This window comes from Poecilia latipinna, unplaced genomic scaffold, assembly GCF_001443285.1.
Source record: "Poecilia latipinna isolate Pla-1442-1.1 unplaced genomic scaffold, P_latipinna-1.0 Scaffold699, whole genome shotgun sequence".
In the NCBI taxonomy this organism is placed as follows: Eukaryota; Metazoa; Chordata; class Actinopteri; order Cyprinodontiformes; family Poeciliidae; genus Poecilia; species Poecilia latipinna.
In genome coordinates this window covers 92,549-111,334 of record NW_015113315.1, presented here as the reverse complement: position 1 = coordinate 111,334, position 18,786 = coordinate 92,549, and the positions used below count along the sequence as shown (strand labels likewise).

Sequence of the window (18,786 nt, the reverse complement as noted above, 5' to 3'; positions counted from 1 at the left end):
AAATAGTAAAATTGTATTGTGCAGCCCAGTTGTTGTGCCATCTATGACTTTATTCAGTTATTCCTTTATGCGATTTAATTTTTTCTCACCTGAATAAATTACAAGTTTATTTTTCATAGCAAGATTATGTTGCTGCAGTAAAATGATTTTACTTGCATATTTCTCACACCTCCTTACCAGGCAAGCCATCCAATTGACCTACAGCCTTTAAATCGGTTCAAACTGCATAAAATGGAGTAAAAAAAAAAAAAACAGTTCAAAACCTGTTGTAGTCCTCGCGATGATTAAAGTAGCACATATTGCTCCCTGCATCCTTCAGAATCAAATTGCGGTGGAACGACGAGAAAGAAAGATTGTCTGAAGGGCAGAGGAGGGAAAAGATGATGTGCCTTGTGTGAAAACGACCCGCAGACAGAGATGCACAGCAGACAAGTCGCACAAGTTTTCATTTGAGAGGTTTTCTGCATTTTCAGTATTGGAGTTTCTATCAGAACAGACACGTTTACAGAGTTCATACACGGTTTAAAGTCAGCCGGTGGTTGGCAGTGAAGTCTGTAGGCGCGGCTGACTTCTGAACCAGTGGGTGTTTGTTTTTTAAGTGAAAAGTCATCTGGCTCCAGCAGAACCGAATCCAGTTTTCAAACTAACTGAATGTACATAAAGAAGAGCCAAGAAAGGATATGATACTCACCCATGTTGTGAATTAAAAAGTTAATATAATTAACAAATTCTAACAAAATTTGTGATTTTTTTGATATATATATATAGATGTATATATACCCACTTAGATAAATATATATTGCCTCTAAAATGTGATTGTGTTGCGGTTTTGAGCCCGTCGTGGGAAACATTTAGTACATTTTATCTAGGTGAGAGCAGACTTATCCCATTACTAGTTACAGTTATCTACAGAGAAGGTATTTCCATATATTTCTCCAGAAGTCATGATTTTTTATTTTATTATAATTTTTTTTTTCCCCTCAACTTTGTGGTGGAGACAGGCTTGTTTTACAGGTGAGGATATTCCTCTTGTGTTTACATCAGGACACCCCTAGTGTTTAGCCAGCGAAGTGGACAATAAACTGCTCGTCATAAACGCACATTCATTAAACCTTCACGTCTGTGTATGTTTTACTATTTATATGTGAAGCATTTCACTCTTATTTTTGGTGTTTTCTGTGCATAAATGTTGTTTGCAGAGATCAGATTTATCTTCGTAGGCAAAAACCGGATTTCTGATCTGACTTCATTTGTGATAATTCACCCCAAAGCGAACGCCTGAGCGCAGTCTTCAACTTGAAATGTCATGTTTTTCTGGGACTGTGAGGAATCATTTTAATACTGTTTCCTGAAAAAAAATACCTTTGTACAAGGTAACTAATAAAAACAAAAAAGAAATGTTGAAAGGAAATCCCTGCTAAGGCCTAGCTACCGTAGTTTGCGCATCATTACTAAAGCCTTTACTAAAGTTTGTCAGAAACCCACTCTTGTCTTCATGTGACCGTACGGCTAGGTTCTCCTCTGGACACTGCCTGACGTGTCCAGAGGTTTGGTCTGTTTCCAAGCTCTGTCTTCAGCTTGCCAGCAGACACCTAAAGATTTTGCATCCGAACCTGCTTTTTGAAATTTTCACAACTTTTCCCATCTTAACACAAACTTTTGTTGCATCTGAAGATGAGCTGCCCCTCACTGTGATGCTCCCACCACCATGTTAGGGTGTAAATACGATGTTCTCTTGCTGATGTGCCGCATTTCTTCAGGACTTAGGCTCCACTGGAAAATAACACATTGACCCACAAGGTTTTAGGAGACTTTAGATAGGTCTGGGTGCATTTTTTTTTTTTTTTTTTTAGAACAAAATAGTTATTGTAGTTACTTTTACTATCACTTCAGCCTCTCTCCAGCTTTCCTGGCCCATTTCTTTTCATCAATTTCCTTAAAGCATAATTTTTTTCAACCTCCCTGTTATACTTTATTTTTCTTAGTAATCAGGACTATCCCCCCCCCCCTCTTTTTTAAATATAATGCCATAGAACTAATTGTATGCGCTTCTCCTGACTGATACATTTATACACTGAGATTATTTGCAATGTCTATGCAAGAGAAGCAGATGTCAGTAAAAATCTGCTGACAGAGCTGGACCTTATTTCAGGTCCTTCAGATAGAATGGAACTGAAGAAGACTAAATGCTGGAACTGAAATGTTGCCAACAGTTGTGCAAAATGGTTACCGCTGATTTGTACTCTCATTACTGCCCCTGATTGTTTCCAGGTGAATAGTGTAAAGTCAAGATATGTGGAAAACAGTTTTGAAATGATTTCTCAGTCTCAATTTTTTACATCGAAATGCCCGGCGTTTCACACGGTAGTTCTGAGAGTTTCTCTATGCTCCAGTCTCCGGTTTCCAGCTTCAGAACTGACCTTTGATATGACCCCACCCTGTTTTGTTCACTTTTATGATGAAAACAGCAGGGGGGAACCCTCTGTGTTCCCACGGTGTCGGACCATCAGTTAATGATTCCAGTTCCCAGGCCCCAGTTGCTTCTAGTTGTCAACATGTATCTATGGGACCACTGGCCCTAACCAGAAATTATTCTTCCACGCAAATATGAACTAAAATCTCAAGATCTTGACACTTCGTAATTCAATTTTTTTTCTTTTTCCTTCATTTCAAGCTGTCCTATCAGGTATCTGTTGCCAACTTGTCATGTAGATATCAGTGAAGAGTTGTAGTGGGATGAAGAGACCTCTAAAGTGTTCATAAGTAGACATTTCCTCCCTTGTGTTATTGTCTGTCTGAAGGATTTATTCTGCCCTCCTACTTGCCTTTGTGTGTCAGTGAGTTTGCATCTGTCTGTATTTCTACATGAGTCACATAACAGTTCTCATTGGCTTGTATTTTGTATGGAAGAGACCATATAGAAGTGTGTTGAAAACCTGAAGACAGTGTTTTGTGTTCTTTTTTTTTTTTTTTTTTTTTTTTTATTTTTTCTCCCCCTTTTGGGTTTTTTCCATGTCAAAGATGAGCCTGCTGAGGCTTAGTCTATGCATTCTGGTTTTACCTGTTTTTGTAAGAGAAAATGTCAATAAAATGAAAGAAGTGTATGTAGCTTTTTTTTTTTTTCTTTCTCTTCCTGATTGTTTTGCTTATGTTTTTAGTATTTTGACCTAAAATATCTGTAGGGTTTTGAAATAACTTTTTGGCATTTTTGTCAAATTATAAACTTAAAGTTAAGGATATGATTTGATTGACCAAGACAAAATTGCCTGAATAGAACAGCTTTTTTTTTTTTTTAAAAGGATCTTACTTGCGGTACTTGGGTAAACATTCATCAAAGTAATGCTACTGCTGCTTGAGTATAATGTTTTGTCTGCTCTGATTCTGATTAAGAGTCAGAAAAGCAAAAATACACAACAACCCCATTGAATGAGTACCTGAAGAACAAACAAGATGGTTTCAAGTAATTTGCTTCATCTGTCTCCAGGGCTGTTTTAATACCCACAGATCAAAAATTTGTCAAGGAGTTGATTTTCATCTCTACTTTAACATCCACTAAAATGTTTTGTGAGAATAAAGAGGTAATGATGTAAATATTACAAAACCCAAGGGTAAACTGGATTTTATTGGACTCTGCCAAGGTACACTGAATGCAGCATGATTTGATGTTGGATTTAGGTTTGTTTGGCTTTACTCAGCTGGTGGGGATTTTAGACAAATATAGCTTTGAGAAGTTTCTTAAGAAATCAAAAGGAGCAAAACCAACAAATATTCACTTCAGAGCACACTGGACCATTTTAGGAATCCTCCTCCACTGTCCAGTCCAATGTAAACTGTGGCTTAGCCTGTCATTTCATTGGATATGACTAATAATAAAGGATTAATACATTTGCTTGTAAAAAAAAAAAAAAAAAAAAACCAATTAAAAAAAAAATTATAAGTCTTCTGCAGTATTGAGTAACCGTTTGATCAAGACATTTGTTCTAAATATTTAAACAAATACACACTCAGACTGATCTAAAGTTATGGGCAAACTTTGGTAATTCCAAAATTAGAAATAAACCAGGCAGGAGAAACACTTTTTCAAATAAAATGTCTTTTTAACATAAGACTCTTTGTTTTACATCATTGTTCTGCATGCAGTAAATAAATGCTGTAAGTACTTCAAACATTATAGTAAAACTATGGTGTAGTAAAAATACTTTCTCAAGTATCTTTTTACCAAAAATAATTACTAAATTAAATGTAACTTGTTACTACACATCTCTGCTTATTGGACTAGGGGAAAAAAAGCCCAGATAGTTTTAGGTTAGCTTTTGTTTTCATGTTTTGTGTGATAGTTGTAAACATATTTCCTACCAGCAGGTGGCAGTGTGGTCGGGCCCAGATGGCCTCTGTGACCTCCTCCAGCGAGATATTAGAGCAGGAACTGCAAAAAGACACCCTGCTGCTGTAGAAGTCCAAAACACATAAAATATTCAAATAAAATACAACCACATCAAGCATTTTTTACCATTACATACTAACATCTGAATCTTTCCACTAAAAAGGAGTAGCATGCACTAACTGGGAAAAAATACGGGTAAAAAGAAGGTGGGATGGCTGAGAAACACACTTCCCTAAGTCACAGCTCATTTCCTGGACCTGAACAGCAGCACCTCAGTGTCACATTTGCAGTTACAGAAGCAGAGTGACTCACGCACCACATGGGTTTATTTTGTGTGTGACTGAAAGGGAGGAGTGTGTTTTCCTGAAAGTTTCTGCCATGAATGGCAGTATTCTTGGAATAATCGGAAGAGCTCGAGGGTGCTGGTGGTGTCTCACTTGTTAACCAAAAACTGGGGACAACACTGTAGGATGAAGCAAGAAGTGGGGAAACCAGTGGATTATTGTCATCCAAATGAAAAGTAAAAGGTTAAACATGGTTTTCCGTGTTTAGTCTCTGATTTAGTCCTGAATGCAGCATCTTTAACATGATTTCTGTTTTAAGTTTCATACTTTTTTATGCGTAAGGACACAAGGTAGTGCAGAATTGATAAATAAAAGCAAAATAATACCATCCATCCATTGTCTATACCTGCTCGTTATTCCAGGGTGACGAAGAAGCTGTTACAAATAACCTATTTCTAGGGGTCATAAGATAAGAGGTGGGGTATAAACCCAGGATCTTCTTGCTACCAATTCCATCACTGTGCAGCTGCACAGTTATACCAGGTTCTCAAAATTCTTCTATAAATAGAAGCTAGGAAACAAAGGCATGCATTTCTATTCAGCCTGCTAAGTCAATACAACAGCTGCAATTACAGCTGCAAGTCTTTGGGGTATGATTCTACCAGTGTTGTTTTTGCCCATTCGCTGTAAAACACCTCAGACTCAGTCAGACCGGGCAGAGAGCATCTGGAAACACGAGTTTTCATGCCAACTCATGAAAATGCTTTGATCTAAACCAGTGCTCCAAAGCTGTCCTCGAGGGTCAATATCCAGCACGTTAGAGAGCCGTAGAGTTAAGCGCACCTAAATTCAATAGTGTTATTTCTTGCACCACCAGGAGAGAGAACAAATTTCTCTCTTCTTGTATGTGCAGGCAGGCATTTAAACGGAAATCGAAAGAAGTTCAAGTACGAACCAACTGACTACCAAAACACAAGTACCCACTGATCAAGACGCTTTTCCACAACGGCTTACATCCTTCCTCTCTTTCATAAAAAAATGATTTTTAGATTGCATGTGTCCTGGTACAGATGTGTCCACCTGCACCGTGGACCTAATAGAGTACGTTGAAGTTTTTGGGTTTGACACGACAAAACGTGAAACGAGTTAAGCCATGCAGATTAGGTACTGGTGGAAAAGGGTCATTTACTGGTGGAAAAGGGTCATTAAGTACTTTTGTTACGTACTTGATGAGTATGTGGGTATTCATCCGAATCAGGTAATTTTGAAAGTGTTCTAGTCCTTTTAAACTTTTATTGTATCACGAAGACGTTTTGCTTCATTTCCGGAACCTGTTATGGAAATCAATTTTTGTTAAGATCCAGCCTTAGGAAGAAACCTCACTAGTCCTTAAAGGGACACTCCAAAGATTTATGATTCCATTTTGAACGGCCTTTCACATAGAAGCACTTTGCAAAGTTTAAGACAAGAAATCCCTTCTAATAAAAGCTTTAAAGTGAAGAAAATGCTACTCTTTCCTTCCTGCAAGTCAGCAGCAATCTCTGCTTATGCTGAGCTCCAGTTTCCTCAGAGGTCAGCGAACACATTCAAATAGCCTACAACTGTTTTTGGATAAGCAAGCACTTTAGCAATATTATATACTGGACAATACAGTGTGTATCATTTTTTAATGAGACAAACGTACAGAAGTGCTAATAAAACATTATTTACTCTGGAATATTCACAGTCCTGGATCCTCTTTATATATGTACATGTTTGGGATAAATTTAATCCTGTATTTGTTTCAAATTAAAAGGTAAACATTACATATATTTCATAAATGAATAACCATTTGTAAAAAAAATATAGTGATTACATTGTTGTATTTAAGGCTTGCCATAAATATGAAGCCAGGACAAACTTTGTTCTGTGATATGGTTAGCTCAGCTGTCGGCTTGCCAAATCCTCTCTTAGCCAAAGCAAAGAGAGAATTTCCTAGCACACTGGTGAACCATGACATCAGAGGTGTAAATTGGCCAACTAAACAATATTAGTGGTGCTGACTGATGGAACTGGAAGTTGGCCCACTCAAACCGAACTCTGCTTTGTGTCCTGCACAATCTTGGGCTGCCTCCAATAGCATCTTATATGGATGAGGATTTTGCTGAAAATCATCCTACTGTCTACAAGTATTGTTTCTTTTAGAAAGTTATTTCTATAACTTTTCTTCTGCAGCGCTACAGGAAGAAGAACCCTGGTGCTACACTGACTGACGGCACTCCAGAATGCCGCCGGGAGGTACGGGCTGCAGAAAAGGCAGCCCGTACCTCCTCCGTCTCCTCTGAAATAGCTCTTTCTTTTTTTGGAGAGCAAATTATTTCGTTCTTTTTGGCTGTTTCTAACTGTACTGCTATGAACTTTAATATAAGGCATTCAGTCTGTTGAGGTTCTACCTCTGCAGATTATTTTCCTGTTCATATCTGACATCTAATGACTTCGGCAGTTTTTGTGCTATTTCACCCGTTCAAATCTAAATCAGAATTGGCTGCTCTTTCAGGACATGATGCCTATGAATTCTTCTGTTTATATCTTTTAAAGAAAGAAAACTTTTTAAAGTAATTTATTCCTATAGAGTAGAAATAGAAAAGCTTTCAAATCATCAAACAGCTTGTGCTCTTTGAAGGCTCATTTCTTCCCCTTACAGTCGCCTAGAAATGCCATTCAATCTTTAAATAGGTCACAAGACAATGATCTATCATCAAGTATTTGAGCTTTCAAATATATTTCACTGCTTTTACAAGATCACAGTTTAAATATCATGAGGCTTTTGAACAAATTCTGCCTAATGCTCATGACATCATAGACACGCCATTCAACTGAGGCTGTACAACTTGAAATTACTGCAAACTAATTATGCCTGCTGCCAATTCTTTAACATTAGGTCAAATTTTCATAGATCAGAATGGTGGAAATGTTCTTTTGTCCAATACACTGAGACTTTCAGCTAGCACAGTCTCAATGAATTTAAACTTCATAGCTCAAAAACAAGAAAATCTCAGCCACTTCTTCAAGGACAAAAATCCGAGCAGGTACAGCAAGGACAAATGCATCACTGCATCTGTGTCCACATTTCTGACCCTTTAATACAATAAAATCTGAGTTTTATCTATAATTAACCCGAAAAAGTAAGGTAATTTGGGTTTAGCTGGTTTATCTATTCATTTTTTGCTTTGTACTTTGTGATTTTTCTAAGCAAAAAATCTTTTATCATTCCAAAGTCTGATTATTTTACCTCAGGTGGTGCCAAAACTGTGAAGATTAGAAGCAGAAAGATACAATTTTTCTAGTATATGCACCCTCTAGGTTTATGCCGCTCTGGGTTGTGAGCCATATTGCCTATCCAGAACAAGGTGCTGCAAAAACCCCTAATCTATTCCGCATTGTTATCAGTTCCCTTTCGTAAGAGACTCTCTGTGGAACATAAACAGGACTTTTCCTGTTAGCTGGCCTCTAATCAATTTATAGGAGAACCACGGACTGGAAGGTGATGCCCTTGACATAGCCAGTATCACTTGACCATCAGTCCAAAACACAAAGCTGCGTTTTCAAGCCATTCTTCAGTGAGTCATTAAAGGTCTGGTTCGACATTTTTGATAAACTCACTTGCCAAGAGTTGTTGGAAAAGATCAATAGCACTCTCATTCCTGTCCATTAGGAGCGACGCTGCAGCCAGGAGATGCCTGGCTCGACACTGGAAGCACAAGGCGGGGGGGTGGAGGGGATGTATCTATCTATAAGCTGTCACCACAAGCAGTAAAATGTTTGTTGCTCACTTTGAAACCATGTCTCAGTAAGATGGAGGCAGCTTCAGGTGCATATGACTAAGAGCTACAATGGAGTGCAGAATTTCTCAAGTTGTGTAAGGGCAAGTCTCGTACATATCTGCTGTTGGCTGAACGAAGCTCTGAGGCGGTGAGGCAGCATGTATCTGCCTGCCTGTCAGCTTTTTGGGGGGGCCGACTTCAAGGAAACCTGCCTCTGCTGTTCCTCGCAGATTCCTCCCCAAGTCCTCTGGCAGGCCTCTTTACATCAGATGTTTTCGTTCCCTATCTTTCATTATGTCTTCTCTCTCACCGGCTGCTCCCATATCCCTCCTCTTCCTTGTCTTTCTCACAAAGTAACCCTGTTTGCCTGCTCCTTCACAGTTCTCACGTGTCTCTTCTGTATTCGTCTTTGGATTTTGTACAGAGTCTTTAAGTGGTGAAGCAGAGGACCATCAGTATAACAGAATCACTCAGGCAATGAGTGCATGCAAAGGAGTGATTGGTGGGATATTCTCTTGTGGATTTGTACGTGAAGAGATGTGAGTGAACAGAAATCTGAAAAAAGATAGCATTTTCTGCCAAGTAATGCTTTAGAAGCTACAAAAATGCATTAAAAAGGCTATGAGCTGAAAGGCTAAAAATCTAATCTAGTGTTTAAATCAAATGCAATATTCTTAAAGAAAGAAAGGTTGGGTTTAGTTGACAATTTAGTGGTGCCAAATTTGTAATAAGAAAAAACCCCCCGAATGTGTGGGTTTCGCTGCTAAGCTTAGTAGGTGGGTAGCAACCATGATGAACTTGCCAAATCCTCTCTTTGCCAAAGCTAAACAGCTAATAGTGCTAATGGTATTTTGAAACTTCAAAGAAGCAAGACATATCAGCGGTTTAATAATTTATGCTTTTAAAAATCAGGGACTGTTGAAACTGATTATTAAATCCTCTCCACTCCCAAACTCTGGAGTTGGTCTCTGTGAAATCCTGCTCTTCTGGGGTGAGCATTGACCTCCTAGGGGATAGAATGTAGTTCCTAAAAGGGACATGAGATGTCTTCTAGTTGCAGAATCTCATCGGTATTGATATTGCTTTATTGATGACAAACCTTGAAAAACATGCTGCTTGACACCATCATAATGGGCCCATTAAAAACTGTGGGGCATTGGTTGCAAATCTGCTCAACTCAGCTGTCCAGCCCAATTATCTGCATATTTGCTCATTGGCTAATGAATGCTCTCGTGCAGAGATTAACAACTTTAAGTTAACATTGATGTACACTGCAGCTGTGTAATAAAGTTAAAACCTGAGCTCCCTGTTTGGGTTTTAAATTAAATTGCTACTTCAAATAATTTTTAATTGAATTTAGTCTGAATTTAGGTTAAAAAAAAATTACATGCTCATGCTCAGACTGACCAAAACTACAGCTGGATACTCTACACTGAACAGAGATAGCTAAAACACTGTTTTAGATTAATGAAACTATTACTCCACTTGTAAGAATAGAACTGGATAGCCTTTTGCATCATTTTAGGTCATTTTCACCACACTGTCCACTTTAGACAAAGCCAAGCATGAAATAACACAAAATACAGCCTGATCCAAGTTAGGCTGAACATATGCGCATAGATATAAAATAAAATGACAATCCTTAAGAAGTTGCGTGTATTTATAGCAGGGGAAGACTGTTAGTTAGAAGTTTACTGACAATAGGGGTTAGTAAATTTTAAAGTTTAAAATTTTAGATTCACACATGAAAACTGAGGAAAAATATGGGAAAACGATCATATCACATGAATTTCATAGGCATGAATTTTATAAGCACCAGAATATTTTGATTATGCTCAGTATAAAACTATGTAAAGCATGAAAGCGCCTCCACCCTACCGCAGGTTAAACGCTAGCATCTAACAGGAAGCACTAAAAAAACATCATACAAAAATAAAAGCATCAAGTAATCAGGTTTAAAAAGTACAGCACTTTTGAAAGTACAAACAATAAACACTACATAAAATTCATTAACATTTTTACTATTGTAGCTTTATTCCTTAAAATTGCGAAAAATATTCTCTTAACTAAGCAGTATTCTTGCTACATCTATTTTGTTTGAAGGCATCGTGACCGGAAATCCATCGTTATTGTGGCCAAATTGACGTCACTCACCTTTTCTTGATCCCGTGGCTCCAGCCAATCAGCGGCTGTCTGGGACACATGAGCGGCTATAATATATCCACAGAACAAGCTGCAGCCAGAAGGAACAAAGAAAGAAAGCCTCCCCGTTCCCTCTTCACAGTCATTTCACCTTCCCTGCCCCCTCCAAAAAAAACGGACTACATTCAGCCATTTTTCACCGCTGTTTGCTACACTTTCCCGACATTTTGCGTGTTATTATCGAGCGCTCAGATTGTCTGAGGAGAGACGAAGTCGTGAGAGGGGTTTTCTTCCATCTCGAGTCGCTTTTCTCGGAGGCTCGCCTGGATGCGTTCGTTGGAAGGCTGCTTATGGTAAGTTTGTATTTCTCTTTTCTCTTCGGACGGTGTTAACGGAGTCTAAAAGAGCTATATTAACTGTAGCCGCTTGGCTTCACTTAGTGGACAACACAAATCTCTTCAAACACAAACTTTCCTTCGAGTGCCGATTAACTCTCTTCGCGTTCAACAATCAGTTCGATTCCCAAACTCTGTTTAGCTACAATAATGTGTCGTTGTGTTACTTCGTTGCTCTGTTACAGTGACTACAAGAAGAAACCAAGACATTGATATTTTTTTTGTAAGAGTTGGACAAGTTTTTCTAATGAAAGTGCGGTTCTGTTGCGGATCTTGATGCTTTCAAACCGTCTAACCTGTTGAACTGTTGGCTCCGAAGGTGTCTGTCACTTTTACTTGAGTTGTATGTTTCATCACTCAAACTATAAAATATCTAATGTAATCGGAAAGAAAAGCAAACAAACAGCCGCATAGAGTTGATAACAGTGACAACTTCTCAAATGTCTGTGGAGAGATGGCGTCAGCATCAAACTACTGGAAGTGACTCTGCTCGTCTTTTATGACCCCCATCTTACCACATCCATGCATTAACAACCCTTAGTCATTCATGCATTGCACCACTCTGCTGGGAACGTGTTTCAGTCTGTACAGCAGTGAGGCTGCGGGTCTCCGTTCACTGTCTCTGATTTAAGGCTTGCCTGTTAGTGGAGGCTAAGTGCTCAGCCTTTGCCCACACCATCTGCTTTGCCCTGCTGGGCCCTGGCAGACTGCTGTCCAGATCAAGTGTGATAAAGGATCGTGTGGGCGGACCAGCAGCAGATGGACTACATAGTTGGCTGATGTGGCAGCTTGGCTGACTGTTGTCATTGTTTGGTTTATTTTCATTTCGGGTTGTTGTAATAAACAAAAACTCCTCTCCTATAGCAAATTGTACCGAATGTTGATGACCGAGTCTTGTTGCCATCACAGTTTGGACCAATAATGTCATCAAAACTGAAAAAGACTGAATTTTTAACGCAGAAACTGTCTTGCCAGTGTGATATGGTAGCAGCACATATGAATAATCAGAATAAGGCTGAGATTGTGTGCAAAAAATAATCATTTGACTCGTGTGTAAAGTTTTCACAGTGTACAGACATAAAGCAGAAATGTATAGACTATGGAGGAAATAAAATTCACAAAGGAACAATATGTGTGTTTGCAGCCACGTGTACGTTTTTTTGTTTTTTTTTAATAAAGGCAACGAGTTATTTTGACAGTGCAGAAGTGTTTTTCTTGTTTCACATCAGAGCAGTTGACTTCTCAAACTGTAAGGTGTTCATCAGAGAGTCTGTGGGAAGAAATTGTCTGTGGCGACTGGTTTTTACATATAGCGCAGAGCTGAGGATAAACGTCTGTGTCCAGGATGTGTGGGGTGTGTCGAGAAGTTTGCTGCCCTTTTCCTGACCCCTGGACCTGTCCAAGTCCTGGATGGAGGAAAGGTCAGCCCTGGCGATCTTGCATAATCTGAAGATGACCAGCAGCTCCAGTAGAAGGTTGTAGAAGTGCAGTCTCTGCTGGACCTTCTGCTGAACAGTGTCTCGGTGAGTGCTAACTCGGATCACAAGATGGAGTGCTTCATCTTGTGATGAAGCACTCCATCTTGATCCATTTTAACAAAATGGAATGATCCATTTTAACAAAATGAAATCGATTTAGGAGTTTGAAACTGGCCATAACAATCAAAGTAAAATTCAGTTTCTGGTCACAGAGTGAACTGTAACGGCTCCTTTCTGTATTTCTTTCTAACCCTCATATTAATAATATAAAAAAAAGTACAGCCAAGTAAGTATTGGCCATTTGCACCTCGTTTTCATATCTCTGCTCTGCCAGGAACCCAGTATTGGTTAACCTCAGGCGTTAAACGCTGTGAAACTGGAGTTATTCAAAAGTTAGTTTGTGGCTTCTAAAACCAAAATGGTGTAAGACAGTGAACCATGTGTTTTGCATATTTTAGCAAGTTTTGAATAATGCCAAATTCTTGCAATATTAAATCTTAATATGTTTATCTTTGTGCTGCTAAATCTCACGTGAATCAAACATTTTGCTCTTTTTACTACGTCCGAACAAACCTGAGCAACATTAACATGAGTGTGATCAATGACTGTTGTTGGAGAATGCTAAAGCTTCTGCCACTTATCTCGTATCTGAAAGTGATGCACAAGTTTTAAGTCGTTCCCTAATAATATTTCCCACATGCACAATAATAGAGATGTACAGTTAAGAGCCCAGGCTGTACTCAGCACATCGACTACTGCAGGCACAGAGTCCGATGCTGACTCAGTAGAATGTTAATGTTGTCAAATCCCATTAAGAGCAACGCGCGGTGCTGAGCAAAGCCCTGCGCTGGCTCTGCTGGACATGAGGCCATTTAAACGGCCTCATGTTTGTTTTTGTGGGAGAGAATTGAAACACTCCAGTGGCTCACCATACACAAAACTGCTTTTATATCTCTGCCAGACACTTTTCATTGCTCATCAAAGTAGCTTCAACTATGAAGATATCCCAGATAGTGCCTTTTAACAAACCAAAGTTTGTACTTGCTGATAGTTTACCGAGTGGCTTTGATATGATGCATGACTTTAACCTTTGACTTCTGCAAAAAGGAATAGATTTTTGGTCTTTCATCGATAAGTGCAAGTCAGGACATGGTACAAAACTCCAAACACATTTATGGTAAAATGTTTCCGAACCAAAATGAGATTAAGTCTGAAATAAGTTTGCACAAACCGTAATCGCATGCAATTCTGCTTGAAACTGCAGAAGGACTGTTTGTCTACACTCCAGAACCACGTTGGACAAAGCAAAGCTCAGCGTTGGGAACATATCGGGGTGTAGCAATGGAGAAGTTCACTCTGTGCCTTTACACGCTGATTTTAATCTTTAAAGCAGATTAATATTCACAGAACTACTGTGAAAACACTGACACAGTTAAACATTTATGGGGCGTCCTCCTTGTGCCAATGAAAACAAAAATTTGACGACATCTCGCAAACGTTCTGACATCTTATCTCTGCAGAAATGTTTGCAAAATGTCCCATCCATTCCATCCATGATGCTGATAAACAATCAAAATCCAGTTCTCCCTATACTCCACAAGGTAGGTTGCATAGATGGAGTAAAAGGCTGGGTTGATCTACAGTTTGTGTGATCCCTGTTGCTATTGTTGACTGAATTCTTAAGTTCTTTAGCAGATCATGGAGGTTTGCTACAGTGTTAATGCTCACCAGAGGGAGAGAGAGAGAGAGAGAGAGAAGTTGAGGTTACTTTCATCTTTTAACTGTGAGAAGGATGTGGTGTAAAGTGCTCCTCCTGGAAGAATCTTCCACCCACATGTTTCTATACTCGTACACTAAAGGTTTGCAGCACGGAGCTGGAAAATACTTTGAATGAAAATTACTCCTGACAATGATTCCCTCCTGTTTATTCCCAAACTGCTTTTTGTGTTCAGTAGCTGCGAAACACTGTAATTTCCAGCGTCGGAGGCAGTAACGCACAACTCCTGTTGAGATGTTAATAATCCAATCCGCTCTTTTGTTTTACTACGGTCTGCACAGTGTAAAGAATTTGACTATCACACCACTTAACATCATACTCCCATCATCCTCATTTTGCTTCCTGCCACAAAAGCCAGCCATGCAAAACGATGTACCCAAACCTGGGGGTCAGTGCAAGGACAGTGTCTGCATGCACACCATTGTAGAGAATCAGCACAACTCCGCTGATCCAGTATGCAGCGTTTTTCTGTGTATGCTTAAATATAGACTACACCTCAGTCTGACATTGAAGCGGCTGTAAAATGACTATTGTTGAATCAAGTTTTTATTATGACTGTCTGGTTTGTGAGGTAGCATTCATGGCGCAAACTTTCTTCTTTTTGTCTGAAATTGAACCACAGAAGTGTTGCTAAATGACTGTAATTTTCCCTAAGTTGGAGCAGTAAAGGTGTTTGTTCTGTGTGAGCTAAAGTTTGGAAACTGCATCAAGATGTTTTTTTTATACTGATGAGGTGGAACTGGTAAATGCATAGGGTTTGTTTCAAAACTTTATCTCAACTAATGTCATCCAAATATCATCAGAGTCATTGTGGATACTGATGCGGTGGGCAGAGACGTGTTGGAGTCAAGTATGTTGCACCCTTTTTCACAGATTTTTGTTTGTGATGTTCATGGAGCAGAGGGCCTCTACTTTGTATTTTGGAAATTTCAGGGGCTTTGCTGTTTTGCACATATTATGGTTCTGTTGGCATCTTCAAGCCAGAGTCTTGAGTGTGCAATAGTGCGGTGTCTGTCACTAGGAAAAATATGTTCGTTTCAACACCCTCGTAAATTAAGTATTTGTTGGATCAATGTGTCATCTGTAGACATGTTGTTTCAATCTCTGGGAGTGAAGAAAGATCTGAGCCTAAAAGCTCCCAATCTATTGCTCACTTGGTTTCGACTCAGTCTTTGGATACTGATCATCTGATTGTCTCAAGCGTCTTTTGTTGGGTGGGTGGACTTGGTGTCAGAGAAGTGATGAGGAGCTTCGTCATACAAGGTTGACTTGAAAATACAGCTGCTACTCCTTCACATTGTTAGGAGTCAAAAGGGCAGCTCCCTCTGGAGGTCTGCCTCTGAAAGGGAGACAGACTTCCAAACTCGCTGGAGGAACCGTATATCCCATTTGGAGTTTCTATCTCCTCAGGCAGATCTCCGACAAGCTGAAGAAGATGGCTAGATCTATAAGGGCGGTTGTCTTGTCTTAGCTCTACTGAATATATTAGATGGTGGTATTTGAAAAAGTGTTTCAAAGATTTGGAGTCGATGCAGTGGACATGAAGAGTTTCTCGTCTTGGGATATCTTCATAGCAATTTTCCCAAATAAAGTGGTTTTGTGACTTGTAGTAAATTAGTTATAGTCTTTAGGTCCCTCTTTCATATTTGAAAAGTTCTTGACCTACTGCATGTCATTGCTGTTAATTTCTATGAACTAATATTCAACTTAAATTAGAACTTTTTATGTAACTGATGTTTCAAAGAAATTCTTTTGGGTAGATGTGGTGTTGTAGGAGATGTTGGCACAAAAAGATTAAATAAACTTTGTTTTGACTCTTTAAGCCCAGTTCTTTTCATAGTTTCCTCTAGTCCCCTGCCAAGACTGTCTTCCTGTTACCTTACGGCAACTTGACCCATACGCTCAGCTTTCCTCTTATTACAACTATCATTCAGCCAAGCCATTGTTTCCCCATGCTGTAATGACATGAATAATTGAATTGTCCCCTGTCCTGGTAGACGTCCACCACTGGGATCTTGTTGCTGCAGTGGCGTACAGCATCTTTCCTGTCTTCTTTTCAAGGTGTCGGTCGGTTCCTTCTAATCTGCTCAGGATCATGTTGGTCATGTCCTCCATTGAGGGTGTCGAAAAAGAAAAATTGATTTAAATTTGGAGATTTCTTACACTGCCAATTACCTAACTGTTCAGTTAGGGGTAGTACTAATGTTGTTGGGACTACTGGAGTTTGAAGAAGAGCGTCTTTGTGAGATCAAAGCAACATGGAAAGCTGATAACACTTTTCACTACAGCGGTTTCGTCTGATCTTTTAGAAATTAGCTTCTTTAATTAAAAATCCATGAAGTTGACGCCAGCTGCTAGTTAGTTGCCCCTGTTTCTTCATGGCATGTTTGATCGTAGTTCGTGATTTTTTTATTTTCTTAACGAGGCCACAAGCTTAAATATGAGGGTATACTAATTTAACTCCATCAATGACATGACGTCCAAAATGCCTCCCAGTTAAGCTCCTTGTCATCAGAGCGTTTAGGCTGATGTGCAGAATGTGTCAAGTCGTCTTTGAGCGTGTCTAGATTGGCTGGTAGGTTCTGCTTTTAATTCACGATCAGACACTTTGTCATACACAAAGCAATTTCATTTGCTGCCTGCATCTGTAGAAAAACAAACTTGAATTTTTCATAACTTAAAAAATGCTGATCTGTTTGCCAGAAAGATGAAAGGAACTAATCTGTTGTCCTGCTAACTAAATCAGCACAAACTGTTTTACATTCATCTGATCATTGCAAATACATAATCAGATGAGCTGATTACATTTGTGTCCCTTTTGAGTAAGTTTTGGAACTAATGTCAAAGGATTGATCACCTTGCTTGGAAATAAAAGTACTTCTAGAGATGCACCAATCAAATGCGCAAACATTTTTCCTTTGCTGTAGAGCTGCAGCTTAAGAGTATTTCAGTAATCAATTATTTTGATGTTGGATCAAAACAATTGGCATGCTCTGCAGACGTATTAAAGCACTTATGCTATATAAATATATATATTTCTTCACAAAAATTTAAATTCCCTTTTGAGAAAAAATTTTTTTTGTCTAAAGTTCAGCTGCTGTAGTCATGTGGTTATCTATTTTTTCTTATTTAATAATTGGACAGCAAAAGGTGTTTTGGGTTAATTACTAAAGCTATAAGTAGTAATTAAGTAATGTCGCATTTCATGATAAATTTGTGCACAATTGTGATGCAGAATTTTCATATTGTCTTGTCTAAGCTTCCATTGTATTAAATCAATCACAGGTCTTATTAGATCATGGCTAGTGCAAAGGAAGTTGCATTTAACTTTACTGTGGAAGAGGAAAAAGTTTAACACAATTGTTTTACTGAATGGCTTTAGGAAACATTCAGAGCCATGTTTCAGTCAAGGTGTTTCCATCCTTGGTCATGTGACTGAGGATGTTTTTATAAGGTCATTCCACATCTAGCATTAAAAATAGGGGTGTTATCATGGGACACGCAGCATGGCTCTTTATTGGGATATTTAATGACTGTTATTTCAACCTAAACCCATTCAGAAGTGCCACTGACCACAGGAGCAATCGGTCACTAGAGACAGTGTTTGAACTGAAACACATTGGGTCTGAAACGGTTGGCTGTCTGTGCCTTCCCTGAGGCCGTCTGCTGATAAATGGTTCACTCCCACTTCCCTCTAGCCTTCATCAACAATGTCGGATCATTAAAAGCCACAGTTTTCCATATTCGCTAACCTCTGCAGTGCTTCCTCTTGGGAGCGTCTTGATACGCAATACAAAATGCTTGTGAACTAAATTGGATTTGTGCCTTAGTTACTGCAAACTAATTGTCCTGTTAATGAGAAGTAGATGATAAAATGGCAAGGACACGAAGGAGGTTTCACAAGAGATTTTCAGCAGAGGTAAACTTGTTAGAAAGGATTGCTGTGTAGTTGGGGCTTTAGGAAAAGAGATGAGTTTAAATCTAGCAGCAATCTAACCCAGTTTAGCGACTGATTCTTGCTTCTGAAAAATAAAACTTTTTGAAACGACTTGTATTTCCAGTAAAAATATTTTTGAATGCAGATTTTTAATCTGTAAAGAACAGTACGTTGTTTCTCAACGTTTCCATAACAGTATTGTGGTTGTAGTAATGCCCATCTCTTCTTTCACCTCATGTTTTTGACATTCTGCAGTACTTTTTGAATCGCTGAAACCTGGCCTGCATTTTAGCATGGTCCAAACAAATCCAGTTTTCCTAGAACAACCACCAGTTCTTTAGTACTTACTGCATTTATAATGCATGACCTTGTGTCAGACCATTGCCTCTGTTTGAGCTCATTAACATGTTCTGCCAAATATCATTTATTATGTTAATGGTACCATTTCCTTGGTGCTTATAAATGAAGAGGAACAAGGTGACCCATAAAATATAGTTTCATTGTGGCATCCTGATTAAACTATGCAGTTTTTATAAGGTAATAACCTGAACTTTGGTGCTGTGACCCAGATGCTGTGAATCTGATG

At 38.9% G+C, this 18,786-nt stretch overlaps 1 protein-coding gene and 1 long non-coding RNA gene across 2 annotated transcripts in view; one reads left to right on the top strand and one right to left on the bottom strand.

Moving 5' to 3' along the window:
* Positions 1–85: 85 nt before the first annotated feature.
* Positions 86–18,556, bottom strand: LOC106955023 (uncharacterized). Its single transcript, XR_001426485.1, has 3 exons — positions 18,545–18,556; positions 16,164–16,169; positions 86–1,463 (listed from the first exon to the last, which is right to left on the bottom strand). It is a non-coding gene; the product is annotated as an uncharacterized LOC106955023 (long non-coding RNA).
* LOC106955022 (SPRY domain-containing SOCS box protein 4) overlaps positions 10,665–18,786 on the top strand; it is a 32,534-nt gene continuing 24,412 nt past the window's right edge. Inside the window, exon 1 of the mRNA XM_015044969.1 lies at positions 10,665–10,966. The gene's annotated coding sequence lies outside the window, so the exon portion shown is untranslated. The remainder of the gene's footprint in view (positions 10,967–18,786) is intronic.